The 12,254-nt window shown below is 49.1% G+C and overlaps 1 protein-coding gene across 1 annotated transcript in view; it reads right to left on the bottom strand.

Annotated features, from left to right (window-relative positions):
- Window positions 1–11,336, bottom strand: part of CUNH10orf90 (chromosome unknown C10orf90 homolog) — a 151,126-nt gene extending 139,790 nt beyond the window's left edge. Inside the window, exon 1 of the mRNA XM_008845988.2 lies at window positions 11,284–11,336. The gene's annotated coding sequence lies outside the window, so the exon portion shown is untranslated. The remainder of the gene's footprint in view (window positions 1–11,283) is intronic.
- Between the last annotated feature and the right edge of the window lie 918 nt (window positions 11,337–12,254).

Raw genomic sequence — 12,254 nt, 5'->3', positions numbered from 1 at the left:
AGAGGGAGGGAGGGAGGGAGGGAGGGAGGGAGATGGTGGGTAATCGGGGGGACTCTGATAATCTGGGCACTACAGATGGTTCTGTTTTATCCCCCGCAGTACTTGCCTTCCTTGAAAATTTTCAAAATGCTCCAAAACCTCCCTTGAATGACCCCTTACTCAGGGAAGACAATCTGATTGTGACGCTCACAAAAGGAACAACTTCTCTCAAGATGTGCCATCTGTGTATTATCTGAAGGATTTCACCTTAGAACCAGCTAATTAAACAGGGAAGGCTGGGCAGCGAGGGAGCCGTTCCCACCTGACTCAGCAGCACTTCATCTCTCTCTAATTCACAACCTGACTTTGGGTTAACCTTGCATGTTTACAGGATAAATGGATTGGGCTTTGGGGGTAGAGGAGGGGGGGTGGTAAACAAATCACAGTGTAGTGGCGTCCAAGCAGGAGCTCCACAATAGAGAAAGAACTGGAAAAAGGGTTGTGGTTGGCACACACCTGTAACTGCAACATTCACGGGCTTTGGGGGTAGAGGAGGGGGGGTGGTAAACAAATCACAGTGTAGTGGCATCCAAGCAGGAGCTCCACAATAGAGAAAGAACTGGAAAAATTGTTGTGGTTGGCACACACCTGTAACTGCAACATTCAGGAGCCTTGGGGAAGAGGATGGCCAAGAGTCTGAGGTCAACCTGGGCCATAAAGTGACACCCTGTCTCAGAAAAGCAAAAACTAAACAAAACACAAACAAAAGAGAGGATCTGAGGAAGAAAGGGAGGGAAGGGAGGGAGGGAAGGAGGGACCTAGGAGAAGTGGACATACCCATCTTCTTGTTTACCGTTTAACCATTAAGCCATTTCGTCTGCTCTCGTATACTGTTTAAAACAAGCCAACCGCAGGGCTGCCAAAATGGCACAGTGAGTAAAGGTGCTTGCCACCAAGCCTGACAACCTGCATTTAATCCCTGGGATCCACAAGGTGGAAAGATAGAGCCAACTCCCAGAAGTTGCCTTCTGATCGGTACATGTGTGCCATAGCATGCACCCCCCCACACACATACAAAATACATGTACTGTGGCATGCACACACACATGCTAAAAAATGTAATATAATTTTTAAAAAGAGAGACAGAGATGGGTGACATCGAGCTGAGACTCAGCAAAGGGAACTGCAGAGTGACACCATCTACTCCCCTCAAGTTTAAAGTGGAGCCCAGATGCTTCTTCCCATGGTTATCAAACCCAGACATTTGTGGGTGCAAACTCACGAAATGATCCTTGAAATTATATTACCAAGAGAAATTTCCCTTCATTGCTTATTTTGATATAATTTCAATAAATGTATAGTATGTGAAATTATTTCTTCATTTCATCCTGGTTCTGAAAATGAAATTCAATTTATGAACCAGTCTGTGGAACTCTGGCAGACCACAATGCACTGGCAGCCCATTGCTAGCTGAGGAACTAGGTTCCAGGAGAGAATAAATAACCCTTTAGGGGCCAGGTAGTCTTCTAGTTCTTTCCAGAGGGTTGCATTGGGGATTCTTAATCCATTGTAGCAACTCAGACAGCCCGTATCTTAGCTCTCTGAAAAGAAGGAGCAAGAGAGGGTTCCTACAGGTCTTGAGAGCCAAACCCCATGAACTTCTCTGTGTGCTCCACTGTGACCCCAAATAACCCAAGGGAGAACAGCATCTCTGAGACTAAGCTGCAGGCAATGCAGCTGTCTGGGAGGGGGGGCTTGAAGGCTCTGTGAAAGAGAAGGTGAGTTTTTGATGACATAAAAACACAGCTGACCTGATGGTACAGGCCTATAACCCTAGCTGCTGGGAGTACTGTGGCAGAAGGATAAAGAGCTTAAGACCGCCTGGGCCACAGTGTGAATTCAAGGCCACCTCGGGCAGCTTAGTGAGACCCTGTCTTAAAATAAAAAGCAGAACAGAGGACTGGGGGTATAGCTCACCTTACCTAGCATGCAGGAGGCCTTGGGTTAGAGCAAATCGATCAACATCATGCAGGATCTAAGATGGGTGGTGGTATAATGCATAGCGGGTTGTGCAAATTCCCACCCGAACTGAGAAATGAAAGCTACCGTAATGCCAGCATCTCCTGATCGTTTCCCTCAGTTACACCCCCTAATCAGGCAAACTGTGTCCTGAATGTTTGTTCGTTCTATGATCTCATAACGTGACCTAGCTGTGACCCGAGGTGCTGTGCTGTTCGGCCTGCTGTTAACACTTACCAATAGTTCGCACTGCCGAACCCGCTGGAATTTGCTTTGGGTGGCTGATGCTCTAAAACTTACTTGGGTCAACATTTTCATTGTCTGCTCACATTCGCTGCTCTCTCATATGAGCAAGCAAACTTTCTGGTCTCCCTCTCCCACTTTTTCTTTCCGGTTTCTAAGTTGTCTACATCAGGCAGGTGCTGCTGTTACTGCCGGAGGGAAACAAGTTCACAGGCCTCTCCAGGCCTCCTGATACTCAGAAACAGAGCAAACTGGGGCTGCAGCTTAGCGGTAATGTCTTGCTGAGGATACACAAGATCCTGGGCTCAATCCCCAGCACAAGGAAACAAAGCAGAAGACATGACCAGGTAGAGTGGCTCATGCCTGTAATCCCAGCACTCAGAACTGTGAATTCAAGACCCCCATCTCAAGAAACAAAGACACCCGAAACCCTTCTCCCCTCTGTCAGCCAAAACCTGGCTGAGTCATGGTAGCCCTTCCCTGCAACCCTCGTGCCTGTCCTGTCCGTCCTTGCTTCACGCTCACATCACGTGTACGTCCCTTCTCACCAGCCCAGCCGCTTGTCCTTGCCCTCCTGAACTCCTGGTTCATGCCCATCCTCATTCATTCCATCTACAAATACCCCAGACGGGGCTATCATCACCCTGCACTTGTGTTACCTTACCAGCTTTGTTACTGGAAAGACTAGACCAGTCTCCATCCTTGATGCCAAAGCATCTCCCCAAGACAGAAACATGAACCTCATTGTCTCCCCCCTCCTTACTTAAAAGTCCTTCTGTGACTTCTCGTTGCCTTCAGGATGAAATCCAAACCCCAAAACATGTCATATAAGACTTCTTGTGGTCTGATCTCTGCTCCCCTGGGCAGACACACCCCCTGAGACTCCATCACCAAAGAGCAACCGCCACTTGACTCACATGTCCCTCGCTGCATGTACTCTTACCTGCTCCTTCCCTCCCCAGCCCAGCCAGAGCTGGCTTGGTCCTCTGAGACCCTCTGAGCATGCTCAGGAGGACTTTCTTGAGCCCTTGGCCATCTGTGATGGTTAGTCTCCACTGTTAATGTCACTGGATTCAGAATCAGCTAGGAGAGGATGTTTCCAGAGAGGACTGAGGCAGAACGACCCACTCTGAACGTGAGTGGCATCAGCCCCTGAACATGGGTGGTGTCATCCCATGGGCTGGAATCCTGGACCAAATAAAAAGGGGCAAAGAAAAGTTAGATGAAGGCCTGCATCCCCTTTTCCCTGACTCCTGTTTCACCAAGGTATGAGGGGTCTCAGACCACACGTCCAGCTCAAATGGGTCTGCCTGCCTCCATGCCTTCTCACCATGAGGAATAGTATTCCATCCAACTGTAGCCATAAGCCCTTCCTAAGTCACTTTGTCAAGCACTTGGTCAGACTGAGAAAAGTACTTGATATGCCATCTAAGTGGAACCCTAAGCCTTGGCCCTCAGCATCCTGGGCAGACCACGCCCTCGCGTGCCACACTCCCGACTGGTGCTACCTTATTCTTTCCTCCTCCCACACAGGTGAGTGACCACCAGGAAGGGGTCACTCACATATCTCAAGCCCCTAGGACCCAGGTCAGCCTAACCCAGGCAGTGGTGGGGGAACATGTTTAACCACACCAGGCTTCCTGGAGAGCAGAGGGTGACACGCTATGAGAGACGCGAAAGGGCACTGATCTCATTACTGCCGTTATTGAGAAAATGAACTTGGAATTTGTGGCTTTTCCACATCACTGAAGTTTACCCCTTCGAGCTAGAATACTTATACTTAGTAATTTATATAGAAAGGTTTCCTAAAAATAGTCCCTGCTGGCTGAGGTGACCAATATTCTCAGGGGCTGTTGCTGAGAAAATTCCCTCCCTAGGAGAGATGTGAAGAGCGTCAGCTCCTTCCTCCTAAGCTCCTAATGACAACCAAAAGTTCAACTCCACGACAGCTCACCCTGGGGAACAAATCAGTGTACTGGGCTTTACAGAGCGCGATGAGGGGTTACTGACAGGAGCCACACTGAAAGTCTACGCTCCGCATGGATGGCGGCTTCTCCACAGCCTCCCAGGCGGAGCCCTGTCCCTTTGTCTTGCTCAGTCCATGTGCTCCAGCCCCTCCAAGACCCTACAGTCATATGTACAGGGCAGGATTTCCTAAAAATGACTGGGAGGAGTGGCTGCATGCTCAGGTGAGGGTCCAATGATTCCCCCTCGCCTCTTGCTTCTGGAGGGAATGCCCACAGTTCATAGGCCCCATCGCGATGGACTCTGACAAGTACACACAGTTGGTCATGAAAATGGTGGCAGTTTGGCTCAAAGACAACACTTTGCAGCAGCTGTTTACAGCCACTTTCTCTCCAAGCCAGTGCCATGTCCTCCTGTCCCCAGTGTTGGCAGTGTCACCCCTGACTAGTCCTTCTTTTGACTTTCAACGTAAGCAACCAAGGATGTTTTCCCCGTTTCCTGAGGCTCTATTAGCATAAGTCTCCTCTCAAGGCATGAAATCCACAGGAGGGTCTGTCCTAACACCAAAGCCCTATGTGGTTCACTTTGTTTTTATCAATTAAATTGTTATTTGACATTTTCATAGAGGTGTGAAATGCATTCTAATCACTCTCGCCTCCCACGCCTTCTCTACCAACCTGCTTCCCACATTCCCGTTATAGCACTGAGCTTACCCTGGGCCACCTATGTGACTGTGGATTTGGAACTACCTCCTGGAGCTTGGTAGGCACCCACAATGACTCCCAGAATCTTTCAGTGGCCAGGAGTCCAGCAGAGACTAGTTCACTTTGCAGACGTTAGGTGTCCTTCCTGCCAGGGGCATTTACTCTTCCCTGTCCGTCACTTCCCAGCCAACTGGAGGTCAAGTCCTTATGCCATACCATACCTCTTAACTGTGTTGTTCAGAGTGGCTGCTGAGCACAGGTCTGAAGGCCACTGGGAAAAGCCACACGCTTCAACGCAGCTGTAGGGCTATTCTAAGCATCTTTGACCCTCTTTCTTTTTTGCTTGCTGCCTCGGGACCAGGCAGAACCTCTAAAAACTGCTACTACTGGCCTCTGTGGGAGAAATGATCTAAAGATGACAGAGAGGGGTTGGGTCATCTCTGCTCTGTCTAAGGAGCAGCCACTGGCTTACAAACCAAACCATGAGTTGGGGAGATGGCTCAGTGGGGAAAGCTGTATAAGCAAGAAGACCTGAGTTCTAATCCCTAGCACCCATATAAAAACCATCCACGACAGCATGCATCTATAACTGTAGCACTTGAAGATGGAGACATGTGGATGCAGGGAATTGAAGAAGACATTGCTATCAACCTCTGGCCTCTGTATACACATGAGCAGCCCCCCACACACACACATATACACATGCATACATCCCCCCCAACCCACAAAAAGCCCAAACCAATCAGCCTAGAGACTTTTCATGTCCTTAGAGGATGCTATCTTGAGTTGCTTTCTGTTGCTATCACAGACCATCTAAGACTGGGAAATTTATAAAAAAGGTTGATTTGGGCTCATGGTTTGAGGCTGGGAAGTTCTAGGTCATGGTGTGAGTGAGGCCCTCATGTTGTTTCAACTCTTGGCAGAGGGAAAGGGGAGCAGACTCACGTGCTGGAGAACATGGGAGATTGACTTGCTTCATAGAAACCTGCTCCCATGGTAACAAGTCCAGCCACTTTGAGAGTGGGGACTCATTGTGGAGAAAGGCAAGGATTTATCCTTGAGGGTCCTACCCCAGATCCACAATACCTCCATCCAGGCTCCATGGCCCAACAGTGCCACACTGAGGAAATGCGGATCTACCATGTGAATTTTGGAGAGACCCACTCAAAATGGTTGGCAGGTGCCAACCAGGCAAATCAAGGCATTTTATACTACTTAACCCAGAATTGCTGCTCTCTGTAAGTCAGTCGGAACCTTTCTGAATACTTGCTAGCATCAGCCAAGCTCAATACTTGGTGGGAATTCCATGAACTCAGACCCTCAGGAGCACACCACATCTCATTATTTTTAATGAGCAATGTAAAGTTAGACACCATGGAGGACTGCACAGAATTTGGCCTTTTAGAGTCCTGGTCCTTCCTAGGGATGTGGCTTAGTGGTAGAGCACTTACCTAGCACACCCAAGGCCCTCAGTCCCATGTTCAGCACTGAAAAATAACAAAAAGTTTTAATTGAAGTCCAAGTCCTTGTCTTACTTCCTCCATGCCTGCCAGCTCAGAGGAAGCTGGCTGTCTAAAGATGTGTGTTTGCAGTATGTAACATGTATTCTTCACAGTGGGTAGCCTATCTCTATACAATCACCCCTCTGTTTCCCTGGACCATCTTCGGTTTGTTCTTTGAGTAAGGCCACATAGAAAAGAGAATGTTTCCCTTCTCATTAGACCATGCCCACTGGCCAAAAAGAATTATTTTCAAAGTAAAATAAGCAAGTTTCCCCCAAGTTTTTACACAGGGATGATTCTGCCAAAGGTAAAAACACACCAGTGATTAGAGCCTTCATTTTTAATTTCAGTATTTTACTTGCAACAGGGAGGAAACTCAAATTAATTTTCCACTTTACTTCATTGGCAAACTATTTTTTACTCTGCTGAACGTTAGAGGCACAGTGACAAATGGCAAATAATAAGCTGCCACCTCGCTCAGTGCATGGTTGGAGGCCCACAGTCACTGTGCCCTCTCCTACAACAAGCCCCACCCCTGGTCCCCCCAAAGGGTACAGGTCCCAAGCCAGAGGGGTCCTCACTCATGAATATCACCTCTGCATTAAAAGACTTCTGGGCTGGCCAAGAGACCAAGGTTACCCCCAGGGAAATGCTGTTCTTGTACTAGGGGTTAATAGTAAACATTTTCTCAAAAAGCCAGAGAACAAACACCGCAGTCTTTGCTGGTCACAGGCTTCTGCTGCAGTGATTCAACTTTTTCAAGGTGGCAAGAGAGGGGCTGGGATAACATGTAAATAGGCAGGGGGGCATGTGACCAGTATGTAAATTAGGTGGGCATGGATCATGGGTGGTGCTTAACAGGTGAGCCAGACTGGGGTAGTATTTAAATAATGGGTGTGGTTTGTGGGCAGCATGTAAATAATAGACATAGCTCTTCAGGGTACTATGTGGTTCTGGGTGACGTGTAATTGACTGATCATAGCTGTGCTCCTTTCAGTTTTATTTCTCAGCAGTGAGATGTGAATTTCATAGCGCAGTCATATGCCGCCTAAGATTAGACTGCTTTTATTTTTCCCAAACATTAAAACATGTAGAGAACACGCTCAGCTTAGAGGTCCCACAAAAACAGGAAATTCGATTCCCTAGAACAGTATCTTGGGTCATACAAGCTCAAGTTCCAAGTGCAGCCTCAAGTTACCTGGGGTAAACTGACCTCCCACAGGGACTCCAATACAAGGTGAATGCATCCCTCCATTTCCTGCCACTGACTTTTACTCTGGCCTCCTGCAAAGAAGTGTTCACAGTGGACCAGAATCACTTTCCAGCCCTCTGCTAAGGTCAAGTGCAGAGTGAACCCCCAAAAAAATACTGAGTTACTGAGTCAATATGTGCAAGTCAAAAGTATCAGAGCAGCTGGAAAAACAATCAGAATGTTCTGGAAGAATCTGTGAAAAGTGCACTAGGACCTGCTGCCGGCTCCCAAGGGGCCCTTACCCTCTACTCACTCTCAATGGTGGGCTGCCTGCCACTGCTCCTGGTATCCTGATGAAAATTCACCACACATCTCACTCAAGCCTGCACGAGGCTCACGTACCTTAGGACGCAGTGACTCCATGGAGATGAAACTGCCTACCAGAGAGCTGGCTGCAGCTCAGGGGCGGGTGTGGGTGTGAAATTGTAAGCAATTACATTTTATCACTACCGCACAAGTTTCAGCGGAATTCATTAAAATTTGTTCCCAGAATCTGTTTGTATGACTGTGGAATTTCGGTGTCCCTGATGACAGCGACCGAGGGACATTTCTGCTCTTGTGCCACGAGAGCTGCAGAATGTCCACAGTCCACGGACCCACCAACATCGCCTCCTGGATCTGCAGCTGTGGATTAAACAAGGGGCTCTCAGAGGAACAGCGTCCACATCCCAAACAGAGCCAAGGGTAGGAAGAGAGAACAGGGGGATGGCAGGCACAGATGTGTGAGGGCACTGGGCCGGCCAGTGCCGCCCCCCTGGTGACCTGCGAAGCACACATCAATACCTCCAGATGGGGGTGCCAGGGAGAGAGAGTGGAGGGGCAAATCTGGGAGTTGGTTGAGAAAGAATCTACTACTGGGAGCTGAACCAGGGAGGTTAAAGCTGTGGCCAGAAAGTCCTAGTAATTAATAAGCAGGCAGTAGGGTAGCCTGGCACAAGCTTCATGCCAAGGGCTCATGCTTGGGCATGAAGAGTTGGCCAGACCACCCTCCAGGAGAAATGCTGACCAGTTTCATCTGCTCTGCTCCCAGGAAGACAGGGAGCCCAGGGGACGCTATAGGTCCAGCAGCTGCTGGCCAGCACTGGCTCATGGGGCTTTGGGGGCACATCCCAGAGGAACCCTTAGGGGACAGTCAAACATCCCTCTTCTGTCTGCTGGCACACACTGGCATCTAGCAGGTTTCCAGATCCATAGGGATCTGTGTGGCCAGCCCATCCCATCAGTAGGCAGAGTGTCAGCAAAATCAAAAGGCTGGAGCCCTGCCCAAGGGTCAGCATTCTCCTGGAGGGTGGTCTGGCAAAGCCTGCCAGAGATTCCTAGTTAGGCAGCCAAGCTCTCAGGTGTACCTCTCTTTTTGACTCACCTATGTCCATCCCCCCTCCCCCAATGCTCAACCTATGGGAACTGAGATGCCCAGGGGTAGGGGTCTCACTCTGCTGGACCTCTTTGCAGTTGTGTGCTGTGGTCAGCCCCCACAGCAGTAAAAGACGAATATATAACTTCCCAGCTTGAGTTCAAGGGCATCATGTTAGTCTCTGGGTGGTGGTCATAGTGGAGTTTCTACCACAAGAAATGGCAAACATCACAACCTAGGGCAGCCACCCTGTTACAGACTGACCAGCACTCCATCTATCTGACACACGACAGAAAGGCCCAAGGACACAGCTTCTGCTGCAAGCAAAGACAGGTAGAACGGATCCTGGCTGTGTAACCGGAGCTGTGCCACGGCTTTACCAGGGCCAAGTGCAGCATCAGACGTGCCCTGTGATAAGAAGAATCTGACTGCCTGAACCTGTTTTTCTACCTGATAGACACACGTTGAGGCTCAAGATGCACTTCCTCAATATATGGCTGTGAGAGACTAGAGTAGCACCCCAGATATACCAGCGCATACCCCAAGCTGGTTATTCTGAGAAACTGCACTCTCAGGCCTGGCTTTGAAGAGCTGTCCTTTTGTAAAAGAAATTTACATCTCTAAAGAAAATCTGAGTCTCTGCAGTATTCAAAGTCCTGGCCTCCGTGAGGATGCTCTGGGTAGCCATAATGATAGGGTGTGGGACATGGGGAGATTCATCTGCAGAACAAGATGGGCCTCCTTTCCCATGCACCCTCCTTCTTTCTCTTTGCCCCCAAATTGTCCCCACCACCTCCCAGAAACCCAAGCCCCATGCCCACTCTGAGGCTCAGAGAAGCTTGGCATCTGACCCAACTTTCAATCTCATAGTTTGTGGGACTCCCATACGTATGGGCATAATTAAAACAGGTTTTCTCTTGTTCATCTGTCTGCTGCCAACTCAATTTGTAGCCCAGCCAAAGAACCCGGACTGGCAGAAGGAAGCCATTTCCCTCTCCAACACAATCACAATCGCCTCCTTAGATGCTACCGTGAGGATTACATGAGATTATCTACGTGAAAACGTGTTGGCCAGCACATGGCGTGGCGCCCAGTCCACATCGGTGGCTGTGATGAGTAAACGTCCTACCCAGCTGCTGATGAGCAATCTGTGAGCTCCACACGGATGGAACACAGCCCAGGGCATCCTGCATCCTGGCTTTGCTCATTTAGACCAGAGAGGTCTGCTGCAGAAGCTAATGCTGCTGAAGGGAAACATCCCTTGTTCTTTAACTTATCTTCCCCAGGACCAGCCAGGTGCACCTCTGCTTTCCACGACCAGACCTGCTTTTGATGTACCCTATGGACATTTGGAACCAGAGCATCCATTCTCTGTGCTGCTGAGATGCTGAGTTTGACAGTGTCCTGGCCCCCACCCACTGGATGGTGGTAGTATCTACCCCTCCCCCCAGATGGGACAACCCAAAATGTCTCCAGATACTACACATGTCTCAAACTTACTCTGTTTGAAATCCATCTCCCAGACAGCTCTCCATTCAATGTGCTGTAGAGGCAGAGTGGGGTGTCTGCACTGTGAAGCCCTGGGGACAGGCTCCAAAGACATTTGGAAAAGTCTATACCAAAGTGTGGGCAGGCTGAGCTTTTGGTACGGGTGGTGCTTACCAGACTTGGGTGAGCACAGCAACCTGCGTTTGAAGGGACAACTTTGACCTGGGTCTTAAGGTCACCTCCAAAAGGCAGCAACGGTGGTGTACCATGGTCGCCTAGGAAACCAACCTCCATGCATGTCAGCATTCAAACTCGTGGTCCTTTCAGGAGCCAACAGCCTGATCTTCAGAAGCCAGAGCCTTGTTCCATAGTGTGGAGAGAGGTGCCATTTGGTTTGTGTCCCAGGAACCTGCCCAGCACCTGGATCACTGTTGCTACACCATTAGAGTTGGATGAATGCCTCCTTCCTTACTCTATGGTCCCCAAAGTGACTTTCTTAAGGCCATAGAACACACCAATAGAAAACCAGAATAAGAAGTGAGAAAGATCTAGAAACCTGCTAGCCAGGCTCAGCAAGCATGACAAAACATCAACATACTGTACCAACTCACCAGTGACAGAGCTGGAAATCAGAGCCCATATTCCTGATACCCCTCCGAGCTGCATGGATTCCTCCTCCTCAAAGAAAGAGGTGGTGGGTTGGCAGGGCACCATGGCAGGAGAGAGACTCACATAGACAGGTTCCAAACACAAACACACACTACCACCAACCCTTACCTTTAAGTCTACTTCAGTGTCCATCTGCACACTGTCGTACATTTGCCTCTGACAGGACGGAAAGGGGCTGCCTTTGGCAGCCTGGAGATGGTAGCTGATTGAAACCATAGCAACCTCCTCCTCTCCCCTGATCAACATATCTGCAAAGTGCCTTTTGCTCACTGCACCTCCCCTGATGCACCAGATTAAATACTAAAATCAAGACCCCTTTGTATTAACTCAATGATAAGTTTAGAAGACTCTAGAGCAAGATTTAATGTATATGCTTTGAAACAGATCAGTCCATTAGCTGTCACTCTCCATAGCAGAAGACGACACATTTCAGGACTGCGGCATTCTCTGCTGTGATGCCACAGACAACCACCACCTAACCTTAAGCCCATACTGGCTGATGATTGCCTGGTTCTCTGGGGCAGAAGCCATGGCGTGGCTTCAGGGTTTTGCAAGGCTGGAGTGGAGCTGTCGGCTGGAGCTTCAGATTCCCCCAGAGGCTCATTCAAATTGTCAGGTATAATTAATTATTTGTGGATACAGGAATGGGGATCCCCATTTTCTCACTGTGGGTCAGAGTTGCTGCCAGCTCCTAGGAACTCCCTCAATATGTGGTCCCGCTATCTTGACTGACAGCACAAAGAATCCCCACAGTGAGGGTCTCTGACCCTTCCCTGGACTCGCCTGACTAGGCCAGGCCTCCCTTCTAATTAAACTCCATTTGACCCATGAGTCATCTCATTGTCACAATGGCATCCCACCACACTTGTAGGCTCTGCCCATATGTAAAGCGTGTGTGCATCGGGGGTCCGATTCTTAGAATTCTACGTATAGAAGAAAGAAGGAAAAGAAACAGATACAGGCAGGCATGTTTGGAAGCTCAGGGAAATTGAGGGGCTCAGCCATTCATGGGGCCTGATTTCTCAACAGGAGACAAGTCCAGCTGCCAAAATCAGAGGAGAAAGTGCCCACGGTAAACA

The sequence above is a fragment of the Nannospalax galili genome, unplaced genomic scaffold (assembly GCF_000622305.1).
Source record: "Nannospalax galili isolate Female #2095 unplaced genomic scaffold, S.galili_v1.0 scaffold362, whole genome shotgun sequence".
Classification (NCBI taxonomy): Eukaryota; Metazoa; Chordata; class Mammalia; order Rodentia; family Spalacidae; genus Nannospalax; species Nannospalax galili.
This window is presented reverse-complemented; position numbering and strand designations above follow the sequence as displayed.